The 17,670-nt window shown below is 40.1% G+C and overlaps 1 long non-coding RNA gene across 3 annotated transcripts; it reads left to right on the forward strand.

Annotated features, from left to right (window-relative positions):
* Positions 1-36: 36 nt before the first annotated feature.
* On the forward strand, positions 37-10,600 carry LOC141959615 (uncharacterized). Of its 3 annotated transcripts, XR_012633478.1 has the most exons (7): positions 37-172; positions 6,091-6,183; positions 6,831-6,994; positions 7,401-7,517; positions 8,216-8,749; positions 9,219-9,414; positions 9,951-10,600. It is a non-coding gene; the product is annotated as an uncharacterized LOC141959615 (long non-coding RNA). The 3 variants fall into 3 exon arrangements; XR_012633476.1 differs by having other exon boundaries at positions 8,216-9,414; XR_012633477.1 differs by lacking the exon at positions 8,216-8,749.
* Positions 10,601-17,670: the final 7,070 nt, after the last annotated feature.

A 17,670-nucleotide genomic window follows, 5' to 3' on the forward strand; every position in this document is an offset into this window, starting at 1 on the left:
GGGGACACAGTGCCGCTCTCCGTCCGGCCGGGGAAGGACAGCCCGGGAGGAGGCTCCGCGCCGCCCCCCTCCCCCTGCCCGCTCGCCCGCCCTCGGGCCTGGGGCCGGGCCCGCAGCGCCGCCCAGCCAGGATCCCCCAGCCCCAGCCGCGGGGCAGGGGCGAGGCCGGCCAGTAAGTCTCCTGTCCCGCCGAGCCCCGCGCAGGGCGGCGGCGGCGGGCAGTACCGGGCACGGCCGCCGCAGCGCTGCCTCCCCCTTGGCGCCAAAACCGCCGGAGCGGCCGGGCCGTGGCCCTGAGGGCCCCTCTCCGGCCGGGCCCCGACCCCGTGGGGCTCTGCTCCTGGGCGGCGGGGGGCAGCGGCCGGCCCTGAGGCCGAGGCCTGGGCGGCGTGGGGCCGGCTGCCGGGGTTGCCGGCTGCAGGGCGGCAGCGCCGTGTGCGGGAGGGGGAGAGGCATGTTTGTGCTTCCTCACGGAGCTGGGCCGCTCATGGCCGCGCGGGCTCGTCTGCCCCGTCCCTCGGGCAGCCGATGACGGGCGTGAGGCCTGAGCGGGCGTGAGACACAAGAAAATGGGGGGAAACGGAGTGTGGGGTGGCACGGAGAGGGCTGTGGCGGGCAGGAGCAAGTAAGCCCTCCTTCGGGCAGACGGGCAGCAAGAGCAGCATCCACGCATCGATGTCCAAATTCTTCTTCCTTGTTGTTGGCAAATGAGTTTTTCAAGCATTAATTTAGTTACAGACCTTCAGGAGAAACTTGAGTACGCAGACCGAAGGAGCCCTTGCCAGCCAATGCAGGAAATCCTTCCATGCAAAATGTCTTTATAATTTAATATTCTCTCATATTTCTAAGAGACAGGGTATGTCTGGAAAGTCAGTAGCAAAGTGGGATATATATGTCTGTTTTGAATCTGCATTATGTGCCCTGCATGTCTGAAGCATGGGTGGCTACAAAGTGTTTTCCAGATGCCTGCCCTGTGCAGAGAAGGTGCGTGACAACTGAAAGATGACTACTAACTGATGAAGACTAATTTAGGGTCTTCAGCTGCCTATTCTTGGTTACCTGAACGAGCTAAAATTATCATTCTTCTCAGTTTTGAAAACCTCTTACTGAATTTTCTGTAGGACAGATCAAAGGCGGGCAACTGGGACCAGTCTGCATGGAAGGATGGGTTTCTCCACAGGGGCTGCGTGTGTGTGACAGGGGCCTTACAGGGCACAGCAGAGGCGCTGGTGTGGCCTGCCAGTCACACAGGAGAGATGCAGGAGGGCGAGGGGTGGGAAGGGAATAAGTAAGTAGGATTATGGTGAAGTATACCAAATTCCAGATGTGCAAGGTGTGGCAGGAAAACATATAAAGACTGAGGAGCTTTCGGGTACCTCTGGCGTAACAGCATATGAGTAGGAAACTGCTCTCGTACTCCTGTGTTCCTTGTCTCCCTGCACTGTTGTCTTAGGGGAGTTAAATCCTTGAATGTCCATAGCTTCTGTAAAACCAGCTCAGAAGGGTTATAGTGAAAATGACTGAGAGTTGCCAGGAACACTTAGGAGATCTCACACACTGATTTGGAAATCTAGAAGGCTGCTGCCAGACAAGGTGTTTAAATCTGGCTTTGAGTCCAGGTTTAGATAAAATGATTCTCTCCAGGCTTAAGGATGGGTGGATTGGGGCATTCACAACAGGCAGGTGACCTTAAGAGTGGGATACGTGATTCAGTTTTAACAAGGTTGTACTGATTTAATAAACAAATAAAGCCAACACCAAGCGTTTAATCTATTTCCTAATCCAAACTTCAGTGGCCATTTAGATTTGCCTTAGAGCTGAAGTACTCAGACTAGCTATCAGCTCTTACTTGTTGTCAATAAAATAATATGTACTGTCAGAAGTATTGTACCTTTAACAAATCTGGTTTTTCTATCCTTACATTTATTATATTAGGTACTTTGTTTCCCAAATCAAATGACTAATATAAACAATGAGTTTGGTGTAGATTCCTTATTTTTAATGTTCTTGTATTAATACAATAAATCAAAACCAAATCCTAGACGATTATACTGTAACTAAAAAAAAAGAAAGTATGTATCAAAAACCTATATGGGCTGTCTTTAAATAGAAAAAGAATGTAAGTTAGTAAAAATGATGCAACAAACAAATTTAAAGTGACCTTTGCTGAGGTTTTTTTATTACCTGAGCATAAAGCTAGGCAGATGTTAAGCAGGCTTCTCTTTGGGCATAACTGTAGTATTATGGGTGTTACATTCTAGAAATTTCAACTAAGTCTCAGAACTTCCTGGGTTTTGACGTTTATTTTCAAGTATTATTTTCTTATTACTGAAAAGCAGTATTTTATGTGCATCATTCGTGTGACCTACAATGTCATAATGTTTTCTTGTAATCTTGTGATTACAACTTTTTCATGAAGTTGCACCATCTTTACCTAGAAATTTTTATACAACAGGTCATGAAGTAGGAATAAGAATGAAAAGGTAGAGGGCTGTGCTCCCACAACTTGTTTTTAGTCCAAGGACAAACACAGTGCAGAGCCTCTCATGTGTAATTCTAGTCACTTATTTTCCACTGAAGAGTAAGATAAACTCTTGCATTCTAAGGCATGTGTACACTGTAACTAACATGTAGTTAGATGTGGCAGTTCAAAGATTTCATTTGAAAGTGCAGGCAAAGTTTGCTCATTTAATTAAAATTTTACTTCATCTTGAGCACGTTGGTTGTGAAGCCCTACACAGGAGTATTCTTGTTTTGGACCAAGATCTCTATCTTCTTGCAGACTTCAGACAAATAGTGAAGTTAGCAATTACTGTGGAGTAATGTTCAAAGATTTTTAATTCTCAGGATTTCATATCCGTAGTACGACATAGAAAAAGTCCTGAAATACTTCGGTAGAAAGCTTAACATCTAGAAGTTCACACTGGATTTCTGCTTTCACAGGTAATGGTTAGTCAGCAGTATGAAAATTCTGACCACCCTTCAGTGTCAGTGTTGTTGGAGTCCTTAGCCATTAAATGCAGGTGCAGTTGCTACTGGTAGACTGTTCCGTTCTTGGTATAATTTGCTGTCTGGTGTCAACACAACCTTGCTGACAGACCTTAGGTCCACTGAGCAGAAGTATTTTACCAGCATACTAGTGTAAAACTATCAGAGTGCTCCTAGAATAGCCATTAATTTAGATGCTGTTAGTCAGATATATGGTGGTTTGTTGAATGAGTCTTAGACAAATCCCGATCAACAGAGTGGTTGAGAGAGGAGTAGGTGCAATTCTGTAAACATGGGATGATTAGGCAATGGCCCATCATTTCTCTGAAGAGAAGCTGCAGGGATTCGTACTTCTGCGCCATTTGAAATTCTAAAGGGCTAAAACAAAGCGTGTGGTTCTGATATCACACCCAATTAAGAGAGGTATGAATGAACACTTAAGTGCCAATTAGTGGGAATATATGCATGGCATTTTCAGAATGTGCAAACATAAAAGCTTCAGATAATCTGATCTGTGTACTCTTAATCTGAATAGTCCTGAAATCTGCTCGAAGATATGATTACGGCTGCTAGTGTCTGGTTTGTTGCTTCTGCTTCTTTGACCTTCACCCTTCTAATTTCAGCAAACAGCTGAGATCTGACTTGGACCCTGCTTCTTGCACAGCTGTAGCCAGGTTCACATGATCCCTTGGGTTTTAATGGATGGCTCCGTCTAATAATAAGACCCAATCCTTTCGTCTTTACCCAGATTTTATTGAGTGCCTACCTGGACAAACTTATGTTGGAATTTATATACTTCTACTCCCATTATTTTTATTGGAATGTATTTTCTCCAATCTGTTTGTTGTTTATTTTTTTATTAATATTTTTTAGACTACCATTGTAAGCAGGCTGAAATGAAAGGGTGCTCAACACTATTGTGAGGCAGTCGTGTGGAGTGCTTCTTTCTCTGTATCATGTCGGGAGAGAAGAGTACCAAGAAAAGAAGAATTTACTGGTAGGGGAAGTAACACAGCACAGGGTTTTCAGAACCAAACATCTTTCAGGTGAAACAGAGGAGAGTATGGAGTGATTACTTTAAGCACAGAAAATCTCTTAATTCATGTTGATTAAATTAAGCTATGTGCACATCTTTCCAGGAACAGCTTAACGGTTGTCCTCAGGTCTTTGTTAGTACAGTAAGGGTAGTAATAATGATCAAGAACTAAATAGTCGTATCAAGACAACAGTGTGTCAGGAACTGCAGAGTAAGTCATATCTGTCAGTTGGCTGGGCAGACAAGTAAGAAATTCTATCTGGTGGGTCAGGAAAACACTTGTCTTCCTAATAATAGCTGTGCTCTTGAAAGCTTCTGCTTTGCAGAACCAGGTGGTGGAGTGTGGTCCTCCACTGTTGAATTTTTTAAGTCACAGTCAAATAGGTCAAGAGGGGAAGGAAAAAAAAAAAAGCTTAATTACTTGTTTTCAAGTCTAGCATTTAGCCAGTTTTTGACATCTAGCGGGTTGCTTTCTGGCAGGTTTCTTCCTAATCATGAATGCTTCCCCTCCTGCCCCCCCTTATGAAAGCCTACGTATTTTTTCAATGATACACACTTTTTCCTGCAATACACCAGTTCTCTGAACTTAGTAAAAATCAAACCCTGGAAAATAATTTTTTGCCCTCAATTTTGCACAGAAGCTTTCTCTCTTAGCTTTCTGACTTTGATATTAGTCCGTGTTTCCAGTCATCTTTCCTCTTTGTCCATCTCTTGATTCTCTCGCACGTGCAGTTGCACACAGCTCCTCCAGTTAAAATTATAGTTTTATAAGTTTGCTGCACTGGATTTTCAGAGATATCTCTGAGGTTTCTAATTAAACTTTGTAGTGTAGCATATCTTTGATAACAGCACCTAATTGTTTTAATTACCTGTTTTTATAAAAGAATTGGTGTTTTTTTACATCTGCTGTAAATTGAGAACAGTGGTTACACTCACCTGAGTCAAAGGTGGGTTTCTTCACAATGTGGGTTGCCATAATGAAAGAGCTCCAAAAGGTATCTCATTCCAGAGAGTATATGCAGTGAAATTACTCTCATCTAAGAACAGACCAAGAAGCATATTTAGTCCTGAAGACAGGGACTTACATGTGTCTTCCATGATCTGCATTGACAAAGCAAATCCATTAAAGGGTGGAGGAGGACTTGTGTGTATTATCTCATGAAGATGATCATCTGGAGACACAAAGGGTTTCCTTGGAAAAGAGAAGCGCATCCCACAACTTGTTGATTTTTCATGTTCTGAATAAAGGGAAGGATCAAATATGTATGGATTATATACTCTTTTGAAATTGATCCCTAGCCATAATCCAAATACTATTTTGCTCTGGTTTCAGACAGCATAATTTTCTCCTGTGCTGTCTGCAACTGTCCTTATTTTGAGTCATACTTGGAAACAGGGCAGTTATACTTGCCACCAGACTTTTGTGGTATCATAGCATGTTCAGAAATTACAAGAATTATCATTGTCAGTATATTTAAGCCATTGTGAAAAAGTGTATCCTTGTGAATACACTTGTAATTTACAAAATACTGTATTGACTGAACAATTGCGCTTGTTTCCTTTGCTTGCAAGTACAGCAAAATCAATTTATTGGCACCTGCATATTGGTGATTTCATAGGAGAATTTTTAAAGGCCTCCTTGATCTGTTGCTAGTTTTGAGCATTCAGAAACTGAAGTCACAGCAGCCTACTGTGTGCCATCTATCCACCTCCTTTCTAACTGCTCCCTATTACAATGACTTGTCACCATTCACTCCATAATTACATTTTCAAGGTTATTTCCATCTCTACTCCTGATGTGTCCAAAGCACATACATTTATACCTATTCATTTCTGACAGCCAAGTCTACTTTTCTCCAATAATATATTTAATATGAGCATTTATCATCTTTTCTGCCCAGGAGATATGCAAGGGTCTTCGCTTGCACCACATCTCAAAAGCTTCAATTTTCTTCCTGTCACTATCAATAATTTCACAGAATTCAGATTCATAAGTTGCTACAGTGAAAAATTAAGCATTTCACCAGTCAAATCTTTCTATTTTTTGAGGTGATTTTTTTTTTCAGGCTTTTGTAAGAGAAGCCATGGATGGATCAACTGTTCTTCAGATTTTTACAGTTTCTACTGGACAGCTTCTGATTGGATAAATTTGATCCCAGGTAATTGAATTTATGAACAATCTCTGTAGCAAGACAATTAAGCATGAAGTTAGCTTATATTCTATTTCTATTAATTAAGTAAAGTTATTGTATTTATGGCACACTCAAAAATAGCCTGTATTTTTCATTAGCCTCTTACTGGCTCTCTAATACTTGCTGCAGAAGCAGTTGTGACAAAGAGCATTACAGCATCAGTCAAAGGTCACTTAAAAGGATTCCATCCATTCCAAATTTAACTTTTCCATTCTGTAAAAACCTTCCCAGATTTTTTTTTTTTTTTTTCCCATCCAGGCTGCAAGAAAATCTGCAGTTACCCATAGCTGTAATAAAGGCATATGGCTCTTTATGTTTGCTTGGTATTTCATCAAATAACAATACAGATTTGGGGAATTTCTGCATGTATGGGACTGCTTAGAGGTAATACCACTGAGGAAACTGGGAAAAGTTTGTTAATAAGCCCATGGTGGCTACCTATTGGAGGGAAGACAGTATGAGCAGAGCCTCTCCCTCTGCCCCATTGGATAAAAACTGTCTCATGATCTGTTAAAAACAAGAACATGTGTGGTACCAACAAATTCTAATTAATCTCCTTTGTAAAATGTATCAATTGTATTCGTGAGATGCTGCTGTTCCTAATTCTTTCACAGATACGATGTCTGCTGCTCACAGTAAAGAAAAGAATAATATCAAACTTTACAAATGAATATGAACTTGGAATTTACCATTATGGTCAAAGAAAGATGTTTGATGAATGGATCTGCAGTCTCAGAGCTGTACTGTAATGATGGGGTCATTTCACAGTGATGGATAGGTATGTGGTGTACTATTCAGAGGCTTAAAAACGGGTTGCATTTATCAAACTCAGGGAGGCATCAAAGTGTTTGGGTATGATTCTGTGAGCAATAGAATCATTACAGTTTGCCTTTGAACAAAGTCAGGAGATGTATTGATCATATAGGTTTATGCTGCTAGGAAAGCAACTAATGATGGTTCAGTCAATGTGTTTTGTGAATGGCTTCAGGGGATAATCATTAAAATGTTACACCACTATACCATTCGGGAACTTGAATGTGGAAGTTGGAATTTCAAACCTTTGTAAAGAACAATTTGCATTTGAATTTATAAAATAAAATTACTTCTTTGGATTGTGCAGCTTTGTTCACTTCATCCTTACGATTCTACTTCAGTTAACACACTGGATATTTTCATCCACGCAGGTCATCAGCCAGCATGACAGAGGAGCACACTGACAACATAGTGATACAGAAGCAGGGAATACTGGGTATCGGTGGAGGACAATTTTCCTCAATTCAGGATATGTGGCAGCAGAGAAGGTAACTAAGGTTATTTGAGTCAGTACTTGAATGGGTATTTAACAAAGCAGACAATGAATTGGTGTCTGAAGAGAGGACAGAGTATCAGGTATTGAGTAGACAAAGCCAGAAGTAGGCTAGACAAGGGAAGAGCATATATAGAAATGAGAAGCGTGTAGTCTTGACAAACATGAATGCTTAGTAATACAAAAGCTGGTTCACAATAGTCAGATTTCTAACCAAAAATTCTCCATGATGGAATATAAAAAAGTCCACGATGGTAGAGTGATCGCTGAAGGTGATGATATTAAATGCCAGCAGAGGGATTACTGCTTGTAAAGTAGACTGATACGTATCCACTTACAATTTCACCAACATTTAATACCACTATTTATATCCTATCTGAATTTGGCAAGGCAGCTATGTGCTCTGTGTAATACACTGTAACTACATTGTATCAAGCACATAAACACTTGCTTTCTTACTCTGTACTGTTCTTTTGCCTTCCGGACACTGCATACTTACACCTTAGCATTTTTATTTTCAGGGAAGCGCATGCTAAAATTGTAAACTTTCTTTATTTGAGACCATTAAAAAGGCAGACAAAGACTTTCGGCCAGCATGTGAACATTTAAGTCACTACTTCAGGTGTACTCAGTGTTTGCTTATGGAATGCCATTGATCTGTATTTAATCAATATTTTTTAAACTTCCTTCAAGATCTGCTCAGCAGCCACCTCCAACCCAGCACGTGAAGAAGAAAACTTGAGTAAACCAGTTTTTTTCATCCATTTGCAGTATCATCTAGCCTGACACTGCCTGGGTGAACTCTCGTATGCTTGTATCCTTGCTTCAAAAACTGTAACAATATGTTCTCTAACACAGCTTCATAGTAAAAAAGATTTAAATTTTAAAAAATGTCATCAAGTCTATTGGATTCTAGCACATTCTGACTATACTAAGAGAACAGAATGATGTTACTTGTAGGAGAGAAAAACTTATCTAGCAATAGATCCTTAAACAACCTTAGGAAGCAGCTTCATATAGCAAGTAAGAACACTAAAGGAAGTACACAAATGCTGAAGTAACCTATGAATTAAAAAACGCAAGGACTTTATATTTTCCTGAATTTAAGAAATTTGCAATAATACTTAGTCTGGCTTCCTACACCTTTATTTTGGTGTTTGTGCTCCTTTCTAAAAGGTTTGTCCCTTGGCCCATTGCTGGATGTGAGAAACAGAAACACAAGTAAAGGTATGAATGAACAGGAGAAACAGGAGGAGCAAAGATGAACACATGTGCTAGAGAATCTGCAGCTGGCTGAGCATTAGGGAGTTTCATGTGAGCAAACAAAAAATGTAGAGATAGAAGATGAAATAAGTAGCCTTGAGCGAATTGCAAATGTATCTTAAATATCATAATTTGTGATCAGCAAGTACAGTTTTGCCAAATTCAAGCTGAACTGGAGAAACCAAATTCTGAGAACAATATCATTAAATGTTCTGTTATATCTTAAAATTAGTTACACCTAAATGTTCATATTTACTTAATATAAAGACTCCTTTCAAGTTTGATTTTGGCTTTGCATATTTGGAAGCTATAAAAACAATATTTTCTGAAACTAGCTGAACAAACTTGTAATAAGATTTTAAAAAAACAGAGCATACTGTTAAAATTCAAAGTTAAAAAGTGGATTTCTTTTGTCCCCTGTTTACATATGAAGGGGAGATCTGAGTCAACTGGACAGCTACATCAAATATATTGTACATGTCCTGTCTGCTGTTTTGATGCTGCCATGTAAATGTCTTCTTGTTGAGCCTGGGGAGGAACATATGTGTGACAGTGGCTGCAGTTGCACTTGGGACTGACACAGCCTGCCATCCCAAAGAGGTGAACCTGTCTGTGAAGAGTGTTGAAAGGTAAATGAAACAAACTTAACTAATGGAAGTGGTGTTTGTTTTCTATTTCAACCCTAATAATACGTTTAAATGTAATCCACATAGGGATTTGCTTGTATGTGTCTTTGATCACTGCTGAATTTGAAAAGTAGATGTATAACCAGCAACAATTAGGAGAGTCCAAAAACATTTGCCTTTAAGAGTCATCAGAGTCACAAACTGCATAATGCTGCTGAGGAAAATAATTACCAACATGTGTATGGATGAGGGGGAAATTGGCAATTTGTTCTGCTAAGTATTTAACCTTTTAATTTTCTACTCTTCAGGACTGTTTAGTATATATAGTTTATTTTTTATACGTGGAAAATAGGCAAGTTTATAACAAACACTGATGTAAAGATAAAATTCTTACTTGGTTTTGAGGTACGCATTATTCTCTCCTAACCATCACCACTGCACAGAAGAAGAAATCATAGCTCAGATATTGAAGGACTACATAGAAATATGAACTACTCTGATTTCAGTGTTCTTTTAAGTTAATGTGTTCTTTCTTCCAGGTTTTGTGGAATGTAAACAGAGGAATAAAGTAATTGAAAGAGTTCAGTGTTTGATCATCTATTTGAAGAAAGCTTAAACATGTTTTCATGCTGGCTGTATCAACTGTTTTGGGGGTTTTGGTTTTTTTTAGTAAGTTGTCTATTACAGATGGGCCCAGATCCAAATTACACCACCTCTGTTTCATCCTGAGTTGTGTGTGTGAACTTAATCTAGTTACAGATACCAATCTGAATGTCATGAGCTAGGGCAGGGTGGGGTGGAGCTTGTCTTAAGATCTGACTCCCTTGTTCTCTGGACTTGGAATTGGCTGGAATTTGGCCGGTCCCAGCTAACTAATTTTCACCTGGTCTTCAAATAAATCAGAAACTACACTGCCCTGTTGCAAGGAGTGACTGTCATTTTATGTCTCTGGCTTTCTAAATCTGAGTTTCTTCTGTTGCTGATATTATTCACTGGAAAAAATGTGTCCCCATTTCCATGGACAGAGGGTGTGAAATAAAAAGTAGAAGTGATAGGTGGATTTTAAAGGGACCAACAAACAAAAAAAAAGAGGTCAGAATTTATAGGAAAGCAAAAGAAGGTCTTGTTCCCCGTTCCCCATTCATCAGCGACCAAATAGCCATGGAGTTGGTTTCATATCTAAATAATTAGGTTCTATCATGTGACAGTTACAAAGAGTCACATACTGAACAACAGATTTCCTTAAAAAAAAAAAAAAAAAAAAAGCTGTTTTTAAATGCACATCACTCTCTGCTCCCTTCCCCCATCTACTTGGCTTCTTGTTTCAGCCTAAGACATGAAGCATACAAGTTATTCAAGTTTACAAACTAGTTAGTGAAATTTAATTAATAAAAGAGTGCTAGTGGGTTTAGACCATAACAAGTTCCCTAATTTATTTTTATAAGCAGTTGGAGTAATTTGCAGATATTTGCAACAGGGGTCAAGCACAAGGGTTGCTGTAGCTATCCAGCTTTTATGTAACAAATGGTGAATGAGGAAAATTGACACTGAGCAGGGTACCTGCAAGATACTTATATATCATATAATTTTTAAGCCACTGAATTGTGTGGTATCAGAAAATTTTGTAAAATACACAGGTCTAGATAGGATCTGTACTTGGAAATAAGGCCTCTGTGAAACTCTTTGGGGACAGAAATAAGACAGATTTTTATATTGTTTTAATCTTTTATTAATCGAAGGTCAGTCAGGGTGAGGTAAATGGATTTGTAAATCACTTATGATTGGCAAGCAATTAACTTCCGGTAAATGAATTGTACAGACAATGGAGAAGAGTCTGTCTTCACAGGTAAAAGCATTTGTTGATTCAACTCAGATGACTGAAACTTGCCTAGAATTCAAGCTTGTACTTAACATTAGATCTACTTAGAATTTCTGTTCTGCAGCAAGGTCCAATGTTTTCACATTTAAAAATTTCTGAATCAGAGCAAACAATAGACATCCTAAAACTTCCAGTAGAATGGAAGTACTGGGTTTTACTTAGAATCACTGAAAAGTTTTAATGATTTTTTTTTCCCCAGTATTTTAGTAAAGTGAAATGGACTGATAACCTTTAACATCATAAACCCCATAAAATACAAAACTACTTAAAATAAAAGAAGCCAAAATTTTACTAGAAATAATATTACATAGTCAAAAGAAAACAATAACTGATAGGTTTTTTTCCTTTTCTTTATGATGTCAAATTGACTTTTTCAATAAATGGTTTGTTTTTGAGCGTTTAATTCTGCATCTCAGCATGACTTGGTCACAGTAAATTTCTGTCTTAACCTAGAAAATTTTAGCCCGGCTCAGAATCAGTGCTGTACTCCAAACAGCAACTGCCTGAAGGCAATTACCCTCGCAGATTGGAAACCCGGAGATTTTCTGTCCTGGGGCAGTTTTGTTCTTACAGCTCTGGCTTTACCATTGAATAGAGGCCATTAATGATACTGATCATTGGAAACGTCCTCTTTCTTGATCAGCATACAGCAATTGTTGTGTAAAAACAGTAAGTGAATTTTCCCATCCTGGTCAAATTCCAGTTCAGATAACAGCACCCTGCTTAGAGTTCCTACAGTTTTAAATGGATAGTATCTGTTAACCTGCTGGGTGTAGTTAAACAGCTGTTGCATTTTGTTTGAGAGGTGGTCTCAGCTAACTCATGTATAAAGTGGATCCCCCCATGCCTGGTTTTACAAGACATTTTGGGGATGGTAAAAGTTACAGAAGTGTCAAACATTTTTTTTTTTTTCTGTTAAGCTTCATCTAATTACTTCAGTGATACAAATGAAGTCTGATTTTTTAAAAATACACATATGCAGTTTTACCACTAGCCTTGTTCTTAGATCGTGTCTCAAATACTCAAATCTCTAAGATCTCTGATATTAAATCTGCTGTGGGATAGGATCAATGCAGTTTTTAAAAATAAAGGCAATGATATTCAAAAACATGACAGTTACAATGAAAGTCAGTTTATTACTTTTTATCATGTGCCAAGGAAGCATATTAAGCATTGTTTGTTTTTCCTTTCTGCTTTAAACAGATCAGGATGGATTTTTGATATCCATGAAATTTGGCACATCAGACTGATAAAAATAGCATAGCAGAGAACATCTAACACAGGAATCAGAATCACCACAAATCAAAATTGAAGTGTGAGCTTATTCCAAATTCAGAAGGTCCTTGTAGCACTGAGGCTTCTGTCAGCTGTATAAGCATGACCTCATTCTTTGCTTGCAGAGAAGATACAATTAAGTATAACTATTTACTTCTTGGATTACAGCATTTATTGTCATCGTGTCTCTGCATCTCCTTTCCAAAAGCCCAAGCATCTTTGTAGTTTGTATGTTCTGGTGATGTTTAGTATATAAGGTGTAATAAGCAATTTTTTTTTTTTTCTGTTTTGCAATATATCTGGAGTATCTCATCCAAATGAAGACTAGTAATATGCTGCTTTAGAATGCCTTTAAACAGGAATTTGAAAATTTGCAACTATTAACGTTCATCAGTGACCTTATAAACTCCTCTGATAGTTTACTGATGGGTAGGTGATCAAAGTACTGATTTGTTAAGCAATTTTTCAACTCATTAGTGGTAATCTGGAATTAGGGAGACCTGCTCACCTAAAAACATGATCCTATTGAGACCATCAGAATTTTTACCCTTGTCTTCAGCAGGGCAAAAATTGCCCCATGATCTAGATTTTTTTTCTGCTTCTAAATACTATTTTTTCCCCATTTAAAATAATGCTGAAATAGAACCCTGTATGAAGGGAATTAAGGCATTATTTTAATATAGGTGTAGTAAAAATGTACTGTTTGGAATGAAAAAATGTGTATGTGGATTAACTAAAATTACTGCAGTGATATCAACCTGTTTCTACAGTTAACTATGGAATCGATAGCTCTATGGAACAGAAGATCAATATACTTCAAGTATAGAAGACAGATGTGGAGTTCCTTTATGGAGATAAAACACCACAATTCACTATGCATTTGATTTAAATCTGGAGGGGGGGGGCAGGAGAAGAGTCACTTACATGAGCTATCCTGCAAACATTTATTTTTACATAACTTCTATCCTTCTTCCCACCCCCCCCCTTTTTTTTTTTTTTTAATTAAGGAATTAAATTTCTACTTCAGAAATCAAATTCTGGCTGAGGGAAGAGTTATCTTTTATATGAACACAAACTCAAAGATTGTGGACAAAGTAATATTAACTGGAGACACAGATACTCCAGGCAGCCAAGTTAAATGTCTTAAATCAGTATTAAGGTAAATCCATAAAAAAAAAAAAGGGGGGGAGGGGGAAAGCTAACACTTTTTATTTCCCTCAATGGTAAATGAAACCTAAAGCTGGCAACAGAATGTGAAAGGCTCCTTAGGAAGAGGAAGGGTTATAGCATGGAAGAACTGAATCAACTTTTATGAAAATGGTTTCTGCAGGAACTAGATGAGGACTCTTTTCATGGCTCCTTTCTGAAGGAAGGAAAAACCCATGATAATTTGGGGCTTTGATTGTATATATTAACGGTCCAAAATAAAATTCTGAATAATGATAAAAGCTATACCTTTATTTCCTGGAAAGATAACTTATTTCAGATTTCCTGCAGGCAGGCATGAATTTTTAATGCACCCTAATTTCTCAGGCATTTTCCTACAGTATTTATTATTGTATATTCAGTATGTTACTGTAAGTAAAAATATGTCTTTAAAACTGACAAAGTTAAACATGTCTTTCTTGCTACACCAGAATGTTCTTCAAACCAAAAGTTTAGCTGGAAATTGTGCAAATCAATATCTAACCTAATCTTTTTAAACTGTAGACCCTCAAAGATAATTTGAGCATAGAAGAAAGGAAATCACAATTTGCTGAGTAGTCTTAGGCTGTATATAATCAGAAACATTAAAAGGGACTGACATTTCCTTGTTTTTATGGCCCAATTCTGGTAATAATACTATTTTAATGTGGTTTATAATATAAGCAAGAACATAGTATTTTTAATTTGAGAAGGCAACATTGTAGGAACTAAAATGGAAAACCTGCTGTTAAAGCATTCAGGGAGGACCAGACTAAACACTTGAGCCAAACAGCACAGATTACATGCTGTATGTTCAAACCACTCTAAGTAAAACTAAACCAACTGTAGATTTAAGGAGAGATAAAGGAATGGGAAAAAAAAAAAAAAACAAAACAAAACCAAAACAATACCAGATAATAGGTGATTATTGTGTTATGTTTGAAAAAGTTTTGTGAAAACTCAAAAAAAAAAAAAAGGACGCATACAAAGAACCTCTCTTACAGTGATTATAATTATCTAGATATCAAAATCCCTCCTATTTAAAGTGTTAACTGTGGTAGCGAGAAATCTGCCAGTACCCAAATTAGTCTGGCATTTTCATGGTGTCAAATACTGTAATACGTACAACTGGCAAAGAACAACATAGTTTCATGCATCAAGTGCCAGCAGCAACACCCCACTAGCAGTGCAGTTTAATGGAAGCTATCAGACTCCAGCATACTGAAAACCTCTCTCTTCCCCTTTTCTGGCAACCTTAAAAATGTAAAGACACAAGTCATTAGACTGGAATTTACATGACCTATTTTTGCAAACCTATGATTAACACATTACTAGCATCACACCCTTAAAGAAAAATGATTTTTTTTCTGATACTTGTCCAGACACTGAATGCATGAAGTAAGGAAACAGTTCCTGGTACATTCATGAAACCATCACTTGACACCACATGTGCACACAAATTCTGATCAAGCTTTTCCTTCAGATTTCTGGACATGTATAATATCACTGTATTGAATAATTATTTCTTTTCCTTTTGTGAGTCATGGTAAGAGACAACTTTTTGAAACTTACCAGCACGTCCTGTGGATGACTATGTATGCGCTTTACACATTGTATTAGAAATGTAGTTGTTTGTCCTTGTTTATTTAAATATACTACAAGATAAGCACTAAGATAGCAAAGTGACAGGCAAACAAGCAATGCCTAAATCAATTTAGCTCCTAAAACATTAAATGCTTTGAATACGAATTTCAAAATTTAACATTATTTTTATTGCGAAATATATATATGATCCCACATATAAAACTTATTTGCCTTTCTGTTGCTGTGCTACCACTTTGGGACTGTGATCCCTACAAGCTCTAGAGAAATTACTCTGAGCACCCTTCCGCAGTTTTCAGAAGGCAACTATAGTGAACTACCCATGCGTAATTAGTTCACCTTAAAACTGTCTATTTTTGCATTTGCTTATTCTTTATTGGCATTAAAACTAAAGTTACATCTCTAATGCAAACAGGTCAGTCCTGGTGGCAGAGGAAGTCTCACCAGGCCCAAGAAGGAAGCAGCAGTGGGAGAACAAGTGACTGAGATACAAAGCTGGCCATGACTTGGTCTTTCTTTCGACGCATGTAAAATGAGGTGCTAAATAAGCAGCGCTTTAGTAGTCTGCTGAAGGCCACTTCTCGTTTCTTTGAAGGAAAATGAGGGACAAATGACGGTGGGGGATGCCACCTCGACCTTGAATGGGGTGAAACACAATGTGAGGGACCTTCGGGCTGGGAGACAACCTTACTCCCCTCGGGGGAAAATGCTTCTCCCCTTTCACAGCAGTGTTGCTGCTTCTGTTCCCTAGGAAGGTCACAGCGGGGCACCTCCAGCCAACATCCTCCCGAGGCATTGTGCCCTGATGGGAAGCGGCTGAATACAGATGGAGGGAGGTATCTCGAGTCAATGGGGCACCCATCTCCTCCTGGGAATCAGATGAACAAGCAAGAAGAAGTGGAGACCCTGCCTGTTATCTTGCTCGGACAGGCAGTGAGGCAGAGCTGACAAGGATGCCTATGGCTATATATAATGAAGTCCTATCAGTAATGGGTAAACTTTGTCAGTAATTTTCCAACTATATTTTAATGCCCGTTTGCTGACCGTGAAATTTCTCAGAGCAACAAACATCTATAAAATTACAAAAAAGTTTCCCAGTAGAACCTCCTCATCTTGAATGGCGGGGGGGGGTGGGGTGGGGGGTGTTGTTTGTTTGGGTTTTTTAAGAGCTTTTCCCCTTTTCTTGATGATAAATTAAAAACTCTTGTTCAGGTGGCTTCACAGCAGTTCTAACTTAAGAGCTGCTATGATCATCTCAGTCTGTCAGGAGCATGTCTCTCTTCCCTTTCATCTTTCCATAATCTTCCATTGTCCATCCCTGACAAATGCCCGTTGCAGATAATGAAGCCTTCTCCTAATCAGTTGCTCCTCTGTTTTCCTGTTGCAGCTCATACCCTCCACTGCAACCAGTGATGCCAGATCCCACCAGTCTCTCCTCGGTTTCCTTAAAAACTCTTCATCTCTTGTCTGCTTCTTACATGCCATTTCTCCTCCAGCATCAGCCCGCAGATCCAATGCATCCTTCTGGACTGTAGGAGCCTTCCCTTCTCTTCTACTGCGACTGTAGGAATTGCTTAGTAGAACAGGGCAGCAGCACCAGGAATTAAACATTCATGCTTTCTGTTACACATTTGAAGCCTTGTCACTACACGGCTACTAGATTGCACTACACCCTTCTCGACGACTGTTATCTCCAATTGTTTGCTGAACTGGCCTACGCCCTGTAACCAGCAGTATGCCCTCTGCAGGCAAGGCCTGTCTTTACACACCGGTTTTCCCACACCGGTAGAGCGCAGTTACCCTTTGCGAAGGTGAACACGTGAAGCTGTATCGGCACTCAAGTTTTATCGGTAACCACTGGAGAAGTTGGCGGAAGCAGCCTCCCGGGGAGGAGAGCTGCCCTCAGCTGGCAGGCGGCGGCACCCCCCCAGCTCCTGCGTTTCTTCTTTTCCTCCTGAAATGCCCCCTTCGCGCGGGGCAGGTGCCGGCAAGCCCTCGCAGGACGCCGGAGGCCTGAGACCGGGCCTCGCCAGCGATCGCCTCTCGCCCGCCCCAGCTGCCCGCGGCACCCGAGACCGGGAGCGGCCGCCGCCCACCGCCTGCCCGGCCTCCGGGGCGGCCCCTCGCGACGCGGCGGCGGCGGGCGCGGCCGGGCGAGGTGGGAGCCGGCCGGGGCGGCGCTGCGGGCCCCGAGCGGGCAGGGGGAGGGGGGCGGCGCGGAGCCTCCTCCCGGGCTGTCCTTCCCCGGCCGGACGGAGAGCGGCACTGTGTCCCCGCGGCGCACGCTCCGCCGGAGCCTCCCCCTCTCCCCGGCCGCC

Source organism: Athene noctua, chromosome 4 (genome assembly GCF_965140245.1).
Source record: "Athene noctua chromosome 4, bAthNoc1.hap1.1, whole genome shotgun sequence".
Lineage (NCBI taxonomy): Eukaryota > Metazoa > Chordata > Aves > Strigiformes > Strigidae > Athene > Athene noctua.